The 22,529-nt window shown below is 37.1% G+C and overlaps 1 protein-coding gene across 4 annotated transcripts in view; it reads left to right on the top strand.

Moving 5' to 3' along the window:
* Nucleotides 1-22,529, top strand: part of LOC131219610 (cyclin-dependent kinase B2-1-like) — a 104,424-nt gene that overhangs the window by 52,872 nt on the left and 29,023 nt on the right. The gene's annotated exons all lie outside the window — the stretch shown is intronic.

The raw sequence follows: 22,529 nt of genomic DNA, 5'->3' as shown, positions 1-22,529 counted from the left end.
TCTAGTTCAGCATTTCCAGAATTTCTCTCTGAAGAAGTACATGCTATGAACACCTTTCAGAGAACTGAGAATAATCCTTACTCAAACACATACAATCCAGGGTGGGCTAGACATCCAAATTTTTCTTGGGCAAAAGGACCACAACAAGGAGGACCATCTGGAAATCCTCCTATGCAACCTTACTCCCAAGTGGGCAGTCAACAAACTCAGCAGTTCTTACAGTATCAACAAGTGCCTCCACAATCTAGGAAACCATCTCTTGAGGATACACTCAATCTTTTTATGCAGAGTTCACTTCAATTTCAAAAAGACACCCAACATACTTTACTAGCTAACCAGCAGAGTTTACATGCAAATGCGCAATCCATTGCCAAGCTGGAAGTACAGTTGGGTCAACTTGCTGCCACATTGAGTGAGAGAGAGAAGGGCAAGTTCCCTAGTCAACCTGTGGTAAATCCAAAAGGACAGTATGAGATTGGCTCTAATTCAAACCAAGAACAATATCATGAGCAAGCCAAATCAATCATTACCCTTAGGTCCGGTAAACAGATCGAGAACAAAGTAGAGATGCCTAGGGAAGAATCAAAGTCCAATGCGGAAGATCAAAATGAAATAGAGAGACATACTGGTGCATCCAAAGTCCAACAACACTCTGACTCTCCAGGAACCACTCATGTGCCATCTTATGTGCCTAAAGCACCTTTTCCCCAACGTCTGGCACCGGTTAAGAAAGGAAACAACTTTAATGAGATATTGGACATGTTTAAGCAAGTCCAAATCAACATTCCGTTGCTTGATGCGATCAAGCAAGTCCCTGCTTACGCTAAGTTTCTTAAAGATTTATGCACTCAAAAGCGTAAGATGAATGTTCATAAGAAGGTCTTCCTTGCAGAGCAACTCAGCTCCATGATTCAAAACAACACTCCTCCTAAATTTAGGGATCCAGGAGCTCCTACCATTTCTTGTGTCATAGGAGAGCATAAGGTTCAGAAAGCGTTGCTTGATTTAGGGGCCAGTGTTAATTTGTTACCATATTCGGTCTATGAGCAGCTAGGACTTGGTGAGCTGAAACCAACTAAAATAACACTCCAACTAGCTGATAGATCTGTCAAGGTGCCCCGTGGTGTTATTGAGGATGTGCTAATCCAGGTTGACAAGTTTTATTTTCCAGTGGATTTCATCGTTCTAGATACTCAGCCTGTCCAGAATCCTACAAGTCAAATCCCGGTTATCTTAGGACGTCCATTCTTGGCCACATCCAATGCAATCATAAATTGCAGGAATGGAGTTATGAAGTTGTCCTTTGGTAACATGAAGATCAAGCTCAATGTTTTCAATGCTGGACAACAAATGTCAGACTCGGATGATATATTTGAAGTGAACATGATTGAGAGTCTAGTGCATGACTCTTTTCTTGAATCTTCCGATGACGCTCTTGAGACTTGTTTAGCACATTTTGGCAGAGATTTTGACATAGAAAGTTCCATCCAAGAGCTCAATGCATTGCTTGACTCTAATCCAGATATGAATACAACAAAATGGAAAGCGAGAGTGGAACCTCTTCCACCATCTGAGTCTAAACTGGTCCCGTCTATTGAGAAACCACCCAAAGTCGACCTTAAACAATTACCTGAAACTCTCAAGTATGCATTTTTAGGACCTTCTGAAACCCTGCCTGTCATCATAGCTGCTAACCTTGATAAAGAACAGGAGGGTAAGCTGCTTAATGTTCTTAGAGAACATAAGGCAGCTATTGGGTGGACAATAGCAGACATAAAGGGAATAAGCCCTACGGTGTGTATGCATCGTATTCATCTTGAAGAAAACGCAAAAACATCGCGAGAAATGCAAAGGAGGCTTAACCCTAACATGAAAGAGGTCGTTCGGGCTGAGGTGCTAAAATTATTAGATGTTGGTATCATTTACCCCATTTCAGATAGCACATGGGTCAGTCCAGTTCAAGTTGTTCCTAAAAAGTCTGGGATTACGGTGAAAAAGAATGAAGATAATGAGTTAGTACCAATGCGCATGACTACGGGTTGGCGAGTTTGTATTGATTACCGTAAACTGAACCTGGTCACAAGGAAGGATCACTTTCCTCTTCCTTTCATAGATCAGATGCTTGAGAGATTGGCAGGGCATAGCTATTATTGTTTCCTGGATGGTTATTCCGGGTATAATCAGATTCCCATTGCTCCCGAGGATCAAGAGAAAACCACATTTACATGTCCTTTTGGCACATATGCCTATCGGCGTATGCCATTTGGATTGTGTAATGCGCCTGCGACCTTCCAACGATGCATGATGAGTATTTTTTCAGACATGGTTGAGCGTTTTCTTGAGATTTTCATGGATGATTTTTCAATTTTCGGCTCTTCATTTGATGAATGTTTATACCATCTATCTCTTGTCTTGGAAAGATGTGAAAGAACGAACCTGGTATTGAATTGGGAAAAATGTCATTTTATGGTTCAAAAAGGGATTGTACTCGGGCATGTTATTTCAAGTAAAGGCATTGAAGTTGATAAAGCCAAGATTGATTTAATTTCTAGTCTTCCTCCACCGAGAACTGTTAAGGAGATTAGATCATTATTAGGGCATGCGGGATTCTACAGGAGATTCATTAAGGATTTTAGCAAAATTTCTCGGCCCTTATGCAATTTACTAGCTAAAGATGTTGCTTTTGTCCTTAATGATGAGTGTCGGCAAGCTTTTGATAAGTTGAAGCATTTACTGACTTCTGCCCCAATCATCTAACTACCTAATTAAAGTTTACCTTTTAAGCTTATGTGTGATGCTTCGGATTATGCTGTTGGAGCCGTCCTAGGACAGAGATTGAACAAAATGCCTCATGTCATTTATTATGCTAGTAGGACTCTAAATGATGCACAGCTTAACTACTCTACCACTGAAAAAGAATTATTGGCGGTGGTATTTGCTCTAGACAAATTCAGGTCGTATCTCATAGGATCAAAGGTTATAGTGTTCTCAGATCATGCAGCATTGAAATATCTTCTTTCTAAAAAAGACGCTAAACCTCGATTGATTCGGTGGATTCTCTTGCTACAAGAATTCGATATTGAAATTCAGGATAAAAAGGGTTCCGAAAATGTAGTAGCCGACCATTTGTCTAGACTTGTCTTAGAGTCCACAGCGGATCTTTTGCCAATGAATGAGTCTTTCCCTGATGAACAACTTCTAACTATTTCTCAATTACCTTGGTATGCGGACATTGTAAACTATCTTGTTACAGGTCAACTTCCTTCTCATTGGACTAAACAAGATAAATCCAAATTTCTTGCTGAGGTTAAACATTTCTTTTGGGATGACCCATACTTATTCAAAATTTGTTCTGATCAGATTATTAGGAGATGTGTGCCTGAGAGTGAGTTTCATAGTATAATCTCCTTTTGTCATGATCATGCATGTGGTGGTCATTTTGGTTCAAAGAAAACAGCTGCGAAAGTCTTACAAAGTGGATTTTATTGGCCTGCACTGTTTCGCAACACCCATGCCTTCTGCTCAACATGTGATAGATGCCAACGTATGGGTAATATTTCCCACAGGAACATGATGCCACTTACCAATATTCTCATTGTTGAAATATTTGATGTTTGGGGTATTGACTTCATGGGCCCATTTCCCCCGTCATTTGGTTATGTGTATATCCTTGTGGCCGTCGACTATGTCTCTAAGTGGATTGAAGCAGTGCCATGTAAAACGAATGATCACAGAGTTGTGGTCCGTTTCTTAAAAGAAAATATCTTTTCTCGTTTTGGCACTCCTCGAGCAATGATAAGTGATGGAGGTACTCATTTTTGCAACAAACCGTTTGAATCTTTAATGAAAAAATATTCCATCACTCATAAAGTTGCAACGCCATATCATCCACAAACAAGTGGTCAAGTTGAGGTGTCAAATCGGGAGATTAAACAAATTTTAGAGAAAACGGTTCGCCCCGATCGTAAGGATTGGTCACAACGGTTGAATGATGCTCTTTGGGCGTATCGTACGGCTTTCAAAACTCCGATTGGAATGTCTCCGTACAGGCTTGTATTTGGGAAAGCCTGTCACTTACCTGTGGAATTAGAACATCATGCTTATTGGGCCATCAAAACTTTTAATTTTGATTTGCACAAGGCCGGATCACATCGTAAACTTCAACTCAATGAGTTAGAGGAAATTCGAAATGAGGCATATGAGAATGCAAAAATTTATAAGGAGCAGACAAAAATCTTCCATGACAAGTCGATTCTTCGCAAGACATTTGAACCGAACCAGAAAGTATTATTGTACAATTCCAGGCTACGCCTCTTTCCTGGAAAACTACGTTCGCGGTGGTATGGTCCTTATCGAGTCGTAAAAGTATTCCCTCATGGAGCAGTTGAGATTCAAAATTTAACAGACGGGAATATCTTCAAAGTAAATGGTCAACGGCTGAAACCATATTTAGATGATTTGGTGAATAAAGATGTGGAGGAAATTTATTTGGTGGACCCAGGTTATCAAGATTGATTAGTTCATGGTCCATTCTTGTCTGGCTGAAGACGTTAAACTTAGCGCTCCTGGGAGGCAACCCATCTTTTCATTTCATTTCATTTTCCTAGTTAGTTAATTCAATGTTTGTGGGTAACATTACTGCAAACCCTCACGAGACTACAACTCGTCCACTAGGGGTAACCTAGCGGTTTAAAGACTTGTTGCATACGCTAAATGCAATCGAGAGCACCTGCGAAAGTGGTATAGATAGGATTTTATTTTTGCATTTTTATCATTTTGCTTTTGTTGATTTCTCTCTTATGCTGACTCGCTCTTACATGGATATTTTTTAGAAAGCCTCTAGATTCTTTCATACATGTACTATTTGTCCATCACTCCTCTTTTATTTTCGTTGTCCCATATGCATTGCATGCTTATTTCTTTTACATTGAGGACAATGTAGATTTTAGGTTGGGGGTGGGCGATTAGATTACCTTATCAGTATTTTCTTAGTCTTGAGCACAAATTGTGGAAATTTTTAAATTTTTTTTATTTTTTTTTTTAGCACTTCTTGTGCATTTGAAGTGATTGTGAAGGATAAGGGTGATTTTAACATTGCAAGGTACAGAATGTCAGTAATTTATAACTCTTGGATTCCGCCATCTGTTAGATTTCACAATTAAGTTTGAATTGTTAGCCCATAATTAGAACTTTTAAACATTGATTGAGTCATGATCTCACATATCACATCTCGGTTGCACATTAAGGTTCCGTTTCAACATTAAATGATTAACTTAGTAATCGCTAAGCATGAAAGAAACCAGCCTGAAATTTTTAGCTTCAGTCTATAACTAAGAATTGTGAGAAGCGTAAGTCATATAATCTTCACCATAAGTTTGCTCCCTATAGATGAAGATTCGATTCCCCATGGTTGACATGAGAAAAGAGTTAGGAGTACAATCTTTACCATAGGTTTGCTCCCTATAGGTGAGGATTTGATTCCCTTCATTGGCGTTACTGTTCAAGAAAAAAAAATCAAAGGCTAGTAGAATGAAAAGATAACCTATCAGGCAAGTGTTGATTTCAGTTGTCATGCATTCTGTTGTTAATTACTAAGGATATCATAAAATTAACAATTGGATCTCTTAATGATAGTAAGCCGAGATTACACTATACGCTCGTGGAACTCAATGTTTAGAATATTCTAATTAATGGATTAATATTTTGAAATTGATTATGAAGTTTATAGTGAGCTTGATTCTAGAAAGAAAAATTCTGTGCACCATTCATGAATCTTAGAATTCTCGCACCTCGACGATCTGTTCACAAGTCACTCGGGTTCACAGGAACTGTTCTTTATTTCTAAAATTATTTTTCGCATGTTTTGCTCGGGACTAGCAAAATGCTGGTTGGGGGTTGTGATGAGGGTCGAATATTGCATATCAGACCCCAATTATTACCTAATTTTATGTACATGATAATGTTTAACGGAGTATTTTAATTATATTTTCGTTGCAGGATGAAATCAGGAGCGTTGATGAAAAAAAAGAGTACTACAAGCATGAATTTGACACCTAGAAGTCACCAGAGCAAGGGACGCACTCCAGGGAACTAAGACTGAAGAATTTACATGCCAGGGACTCATGGAAATCAAGCCGTTCACGTTAAAAAGACCCGAAAATGGTCCAAAATACAAGATCACATGGTTCCCGTCATCCGATTGATTCGAAACTTCATGCATAGCCTGGAGGCCATAAATAAACCGTACATATTAAATTTCAACCATTGAATATCTCGAGAAGTGGCCCAACGGCCAGATCAGCCCTTTAATTCCTTAAGTGGGGCCCACCTGGTCCCTGGATATGGCTCATCTTTGGTATCAACGCTTTAAAATACATGGAGAATCATATGGACGGAGGAGATTTGATGCATACATCATGATGGACCTCACATGTGTACCGCATGCACACAGTGCAGACGCACACCGGCAGTACATCTATACATTCAAGGTCGGTCAGCAGGCGCTGACCGACGAAATTTAAAAGAAAAAGGAAACTGCCGTTTTCGGCTTCGCCAAAACGGCAACAGGGACTTGCGGTCCCCTGTTGTGGGCCACCATCACAGCTCGTAAGTCCAATCTGGACCGTCTATTAGATCATAATGGTCCATGTTACCATCGCCTAGGTGTTGTTATTTCAGATGGCAGTAGAGATCGGTTTCTAACCGTTCAAAAACAGAATGGATGGCAAGAAGCAAAATCACGTGGGCCGCGTCAGCAGACAGTGAAAATAGTCCATTCTCGACTGAAATTTTGTGCTGCATCCAATGGATGGCTTGGATTTGTCTATATAGCAACGAATTGGGCCCCACCAACGTCGCAGCACGGTCAGCGCATTGCCCTGTTTACGCACGCCGGACGCTGTCCGACTTTCACAACGGTCGTGGCCCACCATCCTCAATCAGATGAAAGATCTGATCCGTCCATCTTGTAGACGACTCAAAAACGTCCCAAGGGACGATAATTATTTGGTAAACATGCAAGGAACGGAACGTGGGAGGCTCCGATTTTCAATGCATAACGTGTATACACGCACCGACTGCTGTTCTCAACCAACCGGTTGCTATTCTCATGTGCAGCTCTGCACCGCAGCTGAGAGCTATAAGAGAGAAAGAAAAGGCTTGTTGGAGGGGGGGGAATCGAAGGAAGAAGTTTGTTTTGGAAGAAGGAAAGATCCAGAGAAGAAAGCAAGAAAAAAAAAAGGAAATTCAAGAGCCAGATCATCCATTTTTTTGGAAATTTTTGCAGCTTGGAGAAGCAAGAGATAGAGAGGAAGAAAGAAGGGAGAGATTGGAAGGATGTTTTTTCTTTTATCATATATATTTTTCCTTCTTTCCAGTTGATTCCATGAGTAGCTAAACTTCTTAGCTAAGGCTGAGATGAAGCCCCTAATTTGAATAATCCTTGTTATGTGTTGATTTTATTTTGATTTAATTGATGTGTTTCTTTCTCTAGTGTGCTTAATTGGAAGTTTTGAGCTTCTCCATTCTAAGAGCTTAACCAAAGTCTAGTTATGGATGTTGTTTGGAATATTATTGTAGGTGCTTGTGTCTGACCATGAACAGGTTCCTATAGAGGAAAACACAGGAATTTACATCTCTCCATGCCTGACCATGGATGGAAAGTTGTAATCCATATACTTTAAAGAATTATACATTCTGTGTACCCGACCAAGGACATAGAGTGCACTTTATTTTGATATCAATCTGGATTAGGGTGAATCAACAGGTAAAACAAGGTTTATGATAATTAGGGGTGGATTCGAAAGTCCTAGTCTTCTCCTTGATTGAATTGTCCTCATTATTCTTGGTTATTTTTTTCATTGATTTTTATTTAGTTTATTTAATTACTATCGCAAATATTTGTTGGATTAGTTAAGAAGAGTCTTTAATTTTGAATTGTGACGACCAGTCCTCGTGGGAACGATCTCGTAATACGTACCATATCTACATCTGATTCGTATACTTGCGAGTTTAAAAATCATTTAAATCAGGTTGGTTTAAATAAAACATCAATATGCTAAGTTGATCCATGCGCTAAAACCCTCTTCTATTGGATTACTCAATTCAATCAATCAGGTTTCTCTTTACAACAATCCATATAAATTTGATTCGGCCCATTTCTAGTGATCCAAACCATTGACATTGGCCATTTCGATGGATAAAAATCATTGACATGCTTCAGCCATTCAATGGATAAAAATTGTTCATATCATTAGGCTTATTCGACGTTCCAAACTCATCATACGATCGAAGCTGCTTTTCATGATCCAAACTCAACATATGATTGAAGCTGCTTTCAATGATCCAAACTTAACATATGATTGAACCTGCTTTTCATGATCCATGGCAATGGTTATGCTAAGAGGATCCATGCGCTAGAACCCTCTTCCGTTCAATTACACAATTCAATCAATCAGGTTTCTTTTTAGAATGATCCAAATAAATATGATTCGGCCCATTTCTAGTGATCCAAACCTTTGACATAGGCCATTTTGATGGATAAAAATCATTGACATGCTTGAGCCATTCAATGGATAAAAATTGTTCATATCATTAGGCTCATTCGACGATCCAAACTCATCATACGATTGAAGCTGCTTTTCATGATCCAAACTCAACATATGATTGAAGCTGCTTTTCATGATACAAACTCAACATATGATTGAAGCTGCTTTTCATGATCCATGGCAATGGATTTGCTAAGTTGATCCGTGCGCCAAACCCTCTTTTGTTCGATTACACAATTCTATCAATCAGGTTTCTTTTTACAACAGTACAAATAAATATGATTCGGCCCATTTGTTGTGATCAAAACCATTGACATTTGCCATTTCAATGGATAAAAATCATTGATACGCTTAAGCCATTCGGTAGATAAAAATTGTTCTTATCATTAGGCTCATTCAATGATCCAAACTTATCATACGATTGAAGGTGCTTTTCACCATCCAAACTCAACATATGATTGAAGCTGCTTTTCATGATCCAAACTCATCATATGGTAGAAGTTGCTTTTCATGTTCCATGCCAATGGATGTGCTAAGTTGATCCATGCCTTAAAACCCTCTTCTATTCTCTACACAATTCAATGAATCGGGATTTCTTTTATAACGGTCCAAATTAATATGATTTAGCCCATTTCTAGTGATCCAGACCTTTGACAGTGACCATTTTGATGGATAAAAATCTTTGACATACTTGAGCCATTCAGTGGATCCAAATTGTTCGTATGATTAGGCTCATTTCTCGATCCAAAGTCATCATACGATAGAAGCTACTTTTCACGATCCAAACTCAACATACGATTGAAGTTGCTTTTCACGATCCAAACTCAACATACGATTGAAGTTGCTTTTCACGATCCAAACTCAACATATGGTTGAAGCTGCTTTTCATGATCTATGGAAATGGATATGCTAAGTTTATCCAGGCGATAAAACCCTCTTCTGTTCGATACATTTCAATTAATCAGGTTTCTTTTTACAACGATCCAAATAATTATGATTCGGCCCATTTCTAGTGATCTAAACCTTTGAGATTGGCCATTTCGATGGATAAAAATCATTGTCATGCTTGAGCCATTCAGTGGATCAAAATTGTTCATATAATTAGGCTCATTCGATGATCCAAAAACATCATACGATTGAAGTTGCTTTTCATGATCCAAACTCAACATATGATTGAAGCTGCTTTTCATAATCCAAACTCATCATATGGTAGAAGCTACTTTTCATGATCAATGCAAATGGTTGTGCTATGTTGATCCATGCCTTAAAACCCTCCTCTGTTCTAAACACAATTCAATCAATCAGGTTTCCTTTTATAACGATCCAACTCAATATGATTCGGCCTATTTCTAGTCATCCAAACCTTTGTCATTGGCCATTTCGATGGATAAAAATCATTGAGATGCTTGACCATCCAATGGATCCAAATTGTTCGTATGATTAGGCTCATTTGCCAATCCACATTTATCATATGATTGAAGCTGCATTTCATGATCCAAACTCAACATATGATTGAAGTTGCTTTTCATGATCCAAACTCAACATAAAATTGAGGCTGATTTTCAGGATCCAATATGGTTGAAGCTGCATTTCATGATCCACAGCAAAGCATATGCTAAGTTGATCCATGCACTAAAACCCTCTTTTGTTCGATACACAATTCAATCAAGCGAGTTTCTTTTTACAACGATCTAGATAAATATGATTCAGCCCATTTCTAGAGATCCAAACCTTTGACATTGGCCATTTCGATGGATAAAAATCATTGACATGCTTGAGCCATTCAGTGGATCAAAATTGTTCATATCATTAGGCTCATTCGGCGATCCAAACACATCGTACGATTGAAGCTGCTTTTCATGATCCAAACTCATCATACGATTGAAGTTGCTTTTCACGATCCAAACTCAACATATGATTGAAGCTGCTTTTCATGATCCAAACTCATCATATGGTAGAAGTTGCTTTTCATGTTCCATGGCAATGGATATGCTAAGTTTTTCCATGCGCTAAACCCTCTTCTATTCGATTACACAATTCAATCAATCAGGTTTCTTTTTACAACGATCCAAATAAATATGATCCCATTTCTAGTGATCCAAACCTTTGACATTGGCCATTTGGATGGATAAAAATCATTGACATGCTTGAGCCATTCATTGGATAAAAATTGTTCATATCATTAGGCTCATTCGACGATCCAAACTCATCATACGATTGAGGCTGCTTTTCATGATCCAAACTCAACATATGATTTAAGCTGCTTTTCATGTTCCATACTCATCATATGGTAGAAGCTGTTTTTCATGATCCATGCAAATGGATGTGCTATGTTGATCCATGCCTTAAAACCCTCTTCTGTTCTATACACAATTTAATCAATTGAGTTTCTTTTTACAATGATCCAAATTAATATGATTCCGCCCATTTCTAGTAATCCAAACCTTTGACATTAGCCATTTCGATGGATAAAAATCATTGACATGCTTGAGCCATTCAGTGGATCAAAATCGTTCATATCATTAAGCTTATTCGGCGATCCAAACTCATCATACGATTGAAGCTACTTTTCATGATCCAAACTCATCATACGATTGAAGATGCTTTTCATGATCCATGCCTTAAAACCCTCTTCTATTCTATACACAATTCAATGAATCGGGTTTCCATTTATAGCGATCCAAATTAATATGATTTGGCCCATTTCTAACGATCTAAACCTTTGACATTGACCATTTCGATGGATAAAAATCATTGACATGCTTGAGTCATTCAGTGGATCCAAATTGTTCGTATGATTAGGCTCATTTCGCGATCCAAATTCATCATACGATTGAAGCTGGATTTCAAGATCCAAACTCAACATATTTTTAAAACTGCTTTTCATGATCCAAACTCAACATATGATTGAAGCGGCTTTTCATGATCCATGGCAATGGATATGCGAAGTTGATCCATGCGCTAAAACGCTCTTTTGTTCGATTACACAATTCAATCAATCAGGTTTCTTTTTACAACGATACAAATCAATATGATTCAGCCCATTTCTAGTGATCCAAACCTTTGACATTGGCCATTTCAATGGATAAAAATCATTGACATGCTTGAGCCATTCAGTGGATAAAAATTGTTCATATCATTAGGCTCAATCAACGATCCGAACTCATCATATGGTTGAAGTTGCTTTTCACGATCCAAACTCAACATATGATTGAAGTTGTTTTTCATGATCCAAACTCAACATATGATTGAACTTGCTTTTCATGATCCATGGAAATCGATATGCTAAGCTGATCCATGCGTTAAAACCCTCTTCTGTTTGATACACAATTCAATCAACAGGTTTCTTTTTACAACGATCTAAATAGATATGATTCGGCCTGTTTCTAGTGATCCAAACCTTTGACATTGGCCATTTTGATGGATAAAAATCATTGACATGCTTGAGCCACTCAGTGGATAAAAATTGTTCATAACTTTAGGCTCATTCGACGATGCAAACTCAACATATGATTGAAGCTGCTTTTCATGATACAAACTCAACATATGATTGAATCTGCTTTTCATGATCCATGGCAATGGATATGCTAAGTTGATCCATGCGCTAAAACCCTCTTTTGTTCGATTACACAATTCAATCAATCAGGTTTCTTTTTACAACAATCCAAATAAATATGATTCGGCCCATTTCTAGTGATCTAAGCCTTTGACATTGGCCATTTCGATGGATAAAAATCATTGACATGCTTGAGCCATTCAGTGGATAAAAATTGTTCATATCATTAGGGTCATTCGACGATCCAAACTCATTATACTATTGAAGCTGCTTTTCATGATCCAAACTCAACATATGATTGAAGCTACTTTTCATAATCCAAACTCATCATATGGTAGAAGGTGCTTTTCATGATCCATGCAAATGGTTGTGCTATGTTGATCCATGCCTTAAAACCCTCTTCTGTTCTATACACAATTCGATCAATCAGGTTTCCTTTTATAACGATCCAACTTAATATGATTCGGCCTATTTCTAGTGATCCAAACCTTTGACATTGGCCATTTCGATAGATAAAAATCATTGACATGCTTGAGCCATTCAATGGATCCAAATTGTTCGTATGATTAGGCTCATTTGCCGATCCAAATTTATCATATGATTGAAGCTGCTTTTCATGATCCAAACTCAACATATGATTGAAGTTGCTTTTCATGATCCAAACTCAACATAAAATTGAAGCTGCTTTTCATGATCCAATATGGTTGAAGCTGCTTTTCATGATCCATGGCAATGCATATGCTAAGTTGATCCATGCGCTAAAACCCTCTTCTGTTGGATTACACAATTCAATCAATCATGTTTTTTTTTACAACGAGCCAAATAAATTTGATTCGGCCCATTTCTAGTGATCCGAACCTTTGGCATTTGCCATTTCGATGGATAAGAATTATTGACATGCTTGAGCCATTCAGTGCATCAAAATTGTTCATATCATTAGTCTCATTCCGCGATCCAACTACATCATACGATTTAAGCTGCTGTTCATGATCCAAACTCAACATATGATTGAAGTTGCTTTTCATTATAAAAAATCATCATATGCTTGAAGCTACTTTTCATGATCCATGGCAATGGATATGCTAAGTTGATCCATGCGCTAAAACCCTCTTCTTTTTTATACACAATTCAATCAAGTAGTTTTCATTTTACAATGATCTAAATAAATATGATTCGGCCCATTTCTAGTGGTCCAAACCTTTGACATTAGCCATTTCAATGGATGAAAAATCATTCACATGCTTGAGCCATTCAGTGGATCAAATTTGTTCATATCATTAGGTTCATTCGGCGATCCAAACTCATCATTGGATTGAAGCTGCTTTCCATGATCCAAACTCATTATACGATTGAAGTTGCTTTTCACGATCCAAACTCAACATATGATTGAAGCTGCTTTTCATGATCCAAACTCATCATATGGTAGAAGTTGCTTTTCATGTTCCATGGCAATGGATGTGCTAAGTTGATCCATGCCTTAAAACCCTCTTCTGTTCTATACACAATTCAATGAATCGGGTTTCCTTTTATAACGATCCAAATTAATATGATTTGGCCCATTTCTAGTGATCCAAACCTTTGACATTGGCCATTTCAATGGATAGTGGGGTGTACTAACAAGCTAACAAAAAAAAATAGTGATCCAAACCTTTGACATTGGACATTTCGATGGATAAAAATCATTGACATGCTTGAGCCATTCAGTGGATCCAAATTGTTCATATTATTAGGCTCATTTCGCGATCCAAATTCATCATACGATTGAAGCCGCTTTTCAAGATCCAAACTCTACATATTGTGAAGCTGCTTTTCATGATCCATGCAAATGAATGTGCTAAGAGGATCCATGCCTTAAAACCCTCTTATGTTCTATACACAATTCAATAAATCAGGTTTCCTTTTATAACGATCCAAATTAATATCATTCGGCCTATTTCTAGTGATCCAAACGATTAACATTGGCCACTTCGATAGATAAAAATCATTGACATGCTTGAGCCATTCAATGGATTCAAATTGTTCGTATGATTAGGCTTATTTTCCGATATAAATTTATCATATGATTGAAGCTGCGTTTCATGGTCCAAACTCAACATATGATTGAAGTTGCCTTTCATGATCCAAACTCAAAATAAAAGTGAGGCTGCTTTTCAGGATCCAATATGGTTGAAGCTGCTTTTCATGATCCATGGCAATGCATATGCTAAGTTGATCCATGCGCTAAAACCTTCTTTTGTTCGATACACAATTCAATCAAGCGAGTTTCTTTTTACAAAGATCCAGATAAATATGATTCAGCCCATTTTTGGTGATCCAAACCTTTGACCTTGGCCATTTCGTTGGATAAAAATCATTAATATGCTTGAGTCATTCAGTGGATCACAATTGTTCATATCATTAGGCTCATTCGGCGATCCAAACACATCGTACGATTGAAGATGCTTTTCATGATCCAAACTCAACATATGATTGAAGCTGCTTTTCATGATCCAAACTCATCATATGGTAGAAGTTGCTTTTCATGTTCCATGCCAATGGATGTGCTAAGTTGATCCATGCCTTAAAACCCTCTTCTATTCTCTACACAATTCAATGAATCGGGATTTCTTTTATAACAATCCAAATTAATATGATTTAGCCCATTTCTAGTGATCCAGACCTTTGACAGTGACCATTTTGATGGATAAAAATCTTTGACATACTTGAGCCATTCAGTGGATCCAAATTGTTCGTATGATTAGGCTCTTTACACGATCCAAAGTCATCATACGATAGAAGCTGCTTTTCACGATCCAAACTCAACATACGATTGAAGTTGCTTTTCACAATCCAAACTCAACTTATGGTTGAAGCTGCTTTTCATGATCCAAACTCAACATATGATTGAAGCTACTTTTCATGATCTATGGCAATGGATATGCTAAGTTTATCCATGCAATAAAAACCTCTTCTGTTCGATTACACATTTCAATCAATTAGGTTTCTTTTTACAACGATCCAAATAAATATGATTCGGCCCATTTCCAGTGATCCAAACCTTTGACATTGGCCATTTCGATGGATAAAAATCATTGATATACTTGAGCCATTTAGTGGATCAAAATTGTTCATATCATTAGGTTCATTCGACAATCCAAACGTATCATACGATTAAAGATGCTTTTCACTATCCAAACTCAACATATGATTGAAGCTGCTTTTCATGATCCAAACTCATCATATGGTAGAAGTTGCTTTTCATGTTCAATTGCAATGGATGTGCTAAGTTGATCCATGCCTTAAAACCCTCTTCTGTTCTATACACAATTCAATGACTCGGGCTTCCTTTTATAACGATCCAAATTAATATGATTTAGCCCATTTCTAGTGATCCAAACCTTTGACATTGACCATTTTGATGGATAAAAATCATTGACATACTTGAGCCATTCAGTGGATCCAAATTGTTCGTATGATTAGGCTCATTTCTCGATCCAAATTCATCATACGATTGAAGCTGCTTTTCAAGATCCAAACTCAACATATGATTGAAGCTGCTTTTCATGATCCAAACTCAACATATGATTGAAGCTGCTTTTCATGATCCATGGCAATGGATATGCTAAGTTGATCCATGTGCTAAAACCATCTTCTGTTGGATTACACAATTCAATCAATCCGGTTTCTTTTTACAACGATCCAAATAAATTTGATTCGGCCCATTTCTAGTGATCCAAACCTTTGACATTGGCCTTTTCGATGGATAAAAATCATTGACATGCTTGAGCCATTCAGTGGATAAAAATTGTTCATATCATTCGGCTCATTCAATGATCCAAACTCATCATACGATTGAAGCTGCTTTTCACGATCCAAACTCAACAAGTGATTGAAGCTGCTTTTCATAATCCAAACTCAACATATGATTGAAGCTGCTTTTCATGATCCATGGCAATGGATATGCTAAGTTGATCCATGCGCTAAAACCCTCTTCTGTTGGATTACACAATTCAATCAATCAGGTTTCTTTTTACAACGATCCAAATAAATATGATTCGGCCCATTTCTAGTGATCCAAACCTTTGACATTGGCCATTTTGATGGATAAAAATCATTGACATGCTTGAGCCATTCAGTGGATAAAAATTGTTCATATCATTAGGCTCATTCGACGATCCAAACTCATCATACGATTGAAGCTGCTTTTCATGATCCAAACTCAACATATGATTGAAGCTGCTTTTCATGATACAAACTCAACAAATGATTGAAGCTGCTTTTCCTGATCCATCGCAATGGATATGCTAAGTTGATCCATGTGCTAAAACCATCTTCTGTTGGATTACACAATTCAATCAATCCAGTTTCTTTTTACAACGATCCAAATAAATTTGATTCGGCCCATTTCTAGTGATCCAAACCTTTGACATTGGCCATTTCGATGGATAAAAATCATTGACATGCTTGAGCCATTCAGTGGATAAAAATTGTTCATATCATTAGGCTCATTCGACGATCCAAACTCAACATATGATTGAAGCTGCTTTTCATGATCCAAACTCAACATATGATTGAAGCTGCTTTTCATGATCTAAACTCAACATATGATTGAACCTGCGTTTCATGATCCATGCAAATGGATATGCTAAGGGGATCCATGCGCTAAAACCCTCTTCTGTTCTATACACAATTCAATGAATCGGGTTTCCTTTTATAACGATCCAAATTAATATGATTTAGCCCATTTCTAGTGATCCAAACCTTTGACATTGGCCATTTCGATGGATAAAAATCATTGACATGCTTGAGCCATTCAGTAGATCCAAATTGTTCGTATGAGTAGGCTCATTTCTCGATCCAAATTCGTCATACGATTGAAGCTGCTTTTCAAGATCCAAACTCAACATATGATTGAAGTTGCTTTTCATGATCCAAATTCAACATATGATTGAAGTTGCTTTTCATGATCCATGGCAATGGATATGCTAAGCTGATCCTTGCGCTAAAACCCTCTTCTGTTGCATTACACAATTCAATCAATCAGGTTTCTTTTTACAACGATCCAAATAAATATGATTCGTCCCATTTATAGTGATCCAAACCTTTGACATTGGCCATTTCGATGGATAAAAATCATTGACATGCTTGAGCCATTCAGTGGATAAAAATTGTTCATATCATTAGGCTCATTCTACGATCCAAACTCATCATACGATTGAAGCTACTTTTCATGATCCAAACTCAACATATGATTGAAGCTGCTTTTCATGATCCAAACTCAACATATGATTGAAGCTACTTTTCATGATCCATGGCAATGGATATGCTAAGTTGATCCATGCGCTAAAACCCTCTTCTGTTGCATTACACAATTCAATCAATCAGGTTTCTTTTTACAACGATCCAAATAAATATGATTCGTCCCATTTATAGTGATCCAAACCTTTGACATTGGCCATTTCGATGGATAAAAATCATTGACATGATTGAGCCATTCAGTGGATAAAAATTGTTCATATCATTAGGCTCATTCTACAATCCAAACTCATCATACGATTGAAGCTACTTTTCATGATCCAAACTCAACATATGATTGAAGCTGCTTTTCATGATACAAACTCAACATATGATTGAAGCTGCTTTTCATGATCCATGGCAATGGATATGCTAAGTTGATCCGTGCGCTAAAACCCTCTTCTGTTTGATTACACAATTCAATCAATCAGGTTTCTTTTTACAACAATACAAATAAATATGATTCGGCCCATTTCTAGTGATCAAAACCTTTGACATTGGCCATTTCAATGGATAAAAATCATTGACATGCTTGAGCCATTCAGTAGATAAAAATTGTTCTTATCATTAGGCTCATTCGACGATCCAAACTTATCATACGATTGAAGGTGCTTTTCACTATCCAAACTCAACATATGATTGAAGCTGCTTTTCATGATCCAAACTCATCATATGGTAGAAGTTGCTTTTCATGTTCCATGCCAATGGATGTGCTAAGTTGATCCATGCCTTAAAAACCCTCTTCTATTCTCTACATAATTCAATAAATCGGGATTTCTTTTATAATGATCCAAATTAATATGATTTAGCCCATTTCTAGTGATCCAGACCTTTGACATTGGCCATTTCGATGGATAAAAATCATTGAAATCTTGAGCCATTAGTGGATCCAAATTGTTCATATGATTAGGCTCATTTCCCGATCCAAATTCATCATACGATTAACGATTGAAGGTGCTTTTCACCATCCAAACTCAACATATGGTTGAAGCCGCTTTTCATGATCCAAACTCAACATATGGTTGAAGTTCTTTTCATGATCCATGGCAATGGTATGCTAAGTTTATCCATGCCATAAAAACCACTTCTTTTAGATTACAAATTTCAATAAATCATGTTTTATTTTACAAAGATCCAAATTAATATGATTCCGCCCATTTCTAGTGATCCAAACCTTTGACATTGGCCACTTCGATGGATAAAAATCATTGACATGCTTGAGCCATTAAGTGGATCAAAATTGTTCATATCATTAGGCTCATTACTCGATCCAAAAACATCATACGATTGAAGCTCTTTTTCATGATCCAAACTCAATAAATGATTGAAAGCTACTTTTCATAATCCAAATTCATCATATGGTTGAAGCTCTTTTCATGATCCATGCAAATGGTTGTGCTAAGTTGATCCATGCCTTAAAACCCTCTTTTGTTCTATGCACAATTCAATCAATCAGGTTTCTTTTTACAACGATCCAAATTAATATGATTCTGCCTATTTCTAGTGATTCAAACCTTTGACATTGGCCATTTCGATGGATAAAAATCATTGACATGCTTGAGCTATTCAATGGATACAAATTGTTCATATGATTAGGCTCATTAGGCAATCCAAACTCATCATATGATTGAAGCTACTTTTTATTATCCAAACTCAACGTAGGATTAAAGCTACTTTTCATGATCCAAACTCATTATATGGTTGAAGCTGCTTTTCATGATCCATGGCAATGGATATGCCAAGTTGATCCATGCTTAAAACCCTCTTCTGTTATATACACTATTCAATCAAGACGGTTTCTTTTTACAACGGTCTAAATAAATATGATTCGGCCTATTTCTTGTGATCCAAACCTTTGACATTGGCCATTTCAATGGATAGAAATCATTGACATGCTTGTACCATTCAGTGGATCAAATTTGTTCATATCATTAGGTTCATACGGCGATCCAAACTCATCATACGATTGAAGCTGCTTTCCATGATTCAAACTCATCATACGATTGAAGTTGCTTTTCACGATCCAAACTCAACATATGATTGAAGTTGATCGATGCCTTAAAACCCTCTTCTGTTCTATACACAATTCAATGAATCAGGTTTCCTTTTATAACGATCCAAAATCATTAGGCAATGGATATGCTAAGTTGATCCTTGTGCTAAACGCCTCTTCTATTCTATTACACAATTCAATCAATCAGGTTTCTTTTTACAGCGATACAAGTCAATATGATTCGGCCCATTTCTAGTGATCCAAACCTTTGACATTGGCCATTTCGATGGATAAAAATCATTAACATGCTTGACCCATTCAGTGGATAAAAATTGTTCATTTCATTAGGCTCATTCTACGATCCAAACTCATCATACGATTGAAGCTGCTTTTCATGATCCAAACTCAACATATGATTGAAGCTGCTTTTCATGATCCAAACTCATCATATTGTAGAAGTTGCTTTTCTTGTTCCATGGCAATGGATGTGCTAAGTCATGCCTAAAAACCCTCTTCTGTTCTATACACAATTCAATTAATATGATTTGGCCCATCTAGTGATCCAAACCTTTGACATTGACCATTTTGATGGATAAAAATCATTGCATGCTTGAGCCATTCAGTGAATCCAAATTGTTCATATGATTAGGCTCATTTGATGCAAAATCATCATACGATTGAAGCTACTTTTCAAGATCCAAACTCAACATATGATTGAAGTCTTTTCATGATCCAAACTCAACATATGATTAAGTGCTTTTCCTGATCCATGCAATGGATATGCTAAGTTGATCCATGTGCTAAAACCCTCTTCTGTTCGATTACACAATTCAATCTATCATGTTTCTTTTTACAACGATCCAAATAAATTTGATTCGGCCCATTTCTAGTGATCCAAACCTTTGATATTGGCCTTTTCGATGGATAAAAATCATTGACATGCTTGAGCCATTCAGTGGATAAAAATTGTTCATATCATTCAGCTCATTCGACGATCCAAACTCAACATATGATTGAAGCTGCTTTTCATGATCCAAACTCAACATATGATTGAACCTGCGTTTCATGATCCATGGCAATGGATATGCTAAGTTGATCCATGCGCTAAAACCCTCTTCTGTTAGATTACACAATTCATTCAATCAGGTTTCCTTTTACAACGATCCAAATAAATATGATTCGGCCCATTTCTAGTGATCCAAACCTTTGACATTGGCCATTTCAATGGATAAAAATCATTGACATGCTTGAGCCATTCAATGGATCCAAATTGTTCATATGATTAGGCTCATTTGCCAATCCAAATTTATCATATGATTGAAGCTGCTTTTCATGATCCCAACTCAACATATGATTGAAGCTGCTTTTCATGATCCAAACTCAACATATGATTGACGCTACTTTTCATGATCGAAAATCATCATATGCTTGAAGCTGCTTTTCATGATCCATGACAATGGATATGCTAAGTTGATCCATGCCATAAAACCCTCTTCTGTTTGATACACAATTCAATCAAGACGGTTTCTTTTTACAACGATCTAAATAAATATGATTCGGCCCATTTCTAGTGATCCAAACCTTTGACATTGGCCATTTCAATGGATAAAAATCATTGACATGCTTGAGCCATTCAGTGGATCAAATTTGTTCATATCATTAGGTTCATTCGGCGATCCAAACTCATCATACGATTGAAGCTGCTTTCCATGATCCAAACTCATCATACAATTGAAGTTTCATGATCCAAACTCAACATATGATTGAAGCTGCTTTTCATGATCCGAACACTTCATATGGTAGAAATTGCTTTTCATGTTCCATGTCAATGGATGTGCTAAGTCAAATAACTATGATTAGGCCCATTTCTAGTGATCCAAACCTTTGACATTGGACATTTCGATGGATAAAAATCATTGACATGCTTGAGCCATTCAGTGGATCCAAATTGTTCGTATGATTAGGCTCTTTTCGCGACCCAAATTCATCATACGATTGAAGCTGCTTTTCAAGATCCAAACTCTACATATTGTGACGCTGCTTTTCATGATCCAAACTCAACATATGATTGAAGCTGCTTTTCATGATCCATGCAAATGAATGTGCTAAGTGGATCCATGCCTTAAAACCCTCTTCTGTTCTGTACACAATTCAATAAATCAGGTTTCCTTTTATAACGATCCAAATTAATATCATTCGGCATATTTCTAGTGATCCAAACCATTGACATTGGCCACTTCGATAGATAAAAATCATTGACATGCTTGAGCCATTCAATGGATCCAAATTGTTCGTATGATTAGGCTCATTTGCCAATCCAAATTTATCATATGATTCAAGCTGCTTTTCATGATCCAAACTCAACATATGATTAAAGTTGCTTTTCATGATCCAAACTCAACATAAAATTGAGGCTGATTTTCAGGATCCAATATGGTGCTGCATTTCATGATCCATGGCAAAGTATATGCTAAGTTGATCCATGCGCTAAAACCCTCTTTTGTTCGATACACAATTCAATCAAGCGAGTTTCTTTTTACAACGATCCAGATAAATATGATTCAGCCCATTTCTAGTGATCCAAACCTTTGACATTAGCCATTTCGATGGATAAAAATCATTGACATGCTTGAGCCATTCAGTGGATCAAAATTCTTCATATCATTAGGCTCATTCGGCGATCCAAACACATCATACGATTGAAGCTGCTTTTCATGATCTAGACTCATCATACGATTGAAGTTGCTTTTCACGATCCAAACTCAACATGTGATTGAAGCTGCTTTTCATGATCCAAACTCATCATATGGTAGAAGTTGCTTTTCATGTTCCATGGCAATGGATATGCTAAGTTGTTCCATGTGCTAAACCCCCTTCTGTTTGATTACACAATTCAATCAATCAGGTTTCTTTTTACAACGATCCAAATAAATATGATTCATCCCATTTCTAGTGATCCAAACCTTTGACATTGGCCATTTCGATGGATAAAAATCATTGACATGCTTGAGCCATTCAGTGGATAAAAATTGTTCATATCATTAGGCTCATTCGACGATCCAAACTCATCATACGATTGAAGCTGCTTTTCATGATCCAAACTCAACATATGATTGAAGCTGCTTTTCATGTTCCATACTCATCATATGGTAGAAGCTGC

The sequence above is a fragment of the Magnolia sinica genome, chromosome 11 (genome assembly GCF_029962835.1).
Source record: "Magnolia sinica isolate HGM2019 chromosome 11, MsV1, whole genome shotgun sequence".
Classification (NCBI taxonomy): domain Eukaryota; kingdom Viridiplantae; phylum Streptophyta; class Magnoliopsida; order Magnoliales; family Magnoliaceae; genus Magnolia; species Magnolia sinica.
This window is presented reverse-complemented; position numbering and strand designations above follow the sequence as displayed.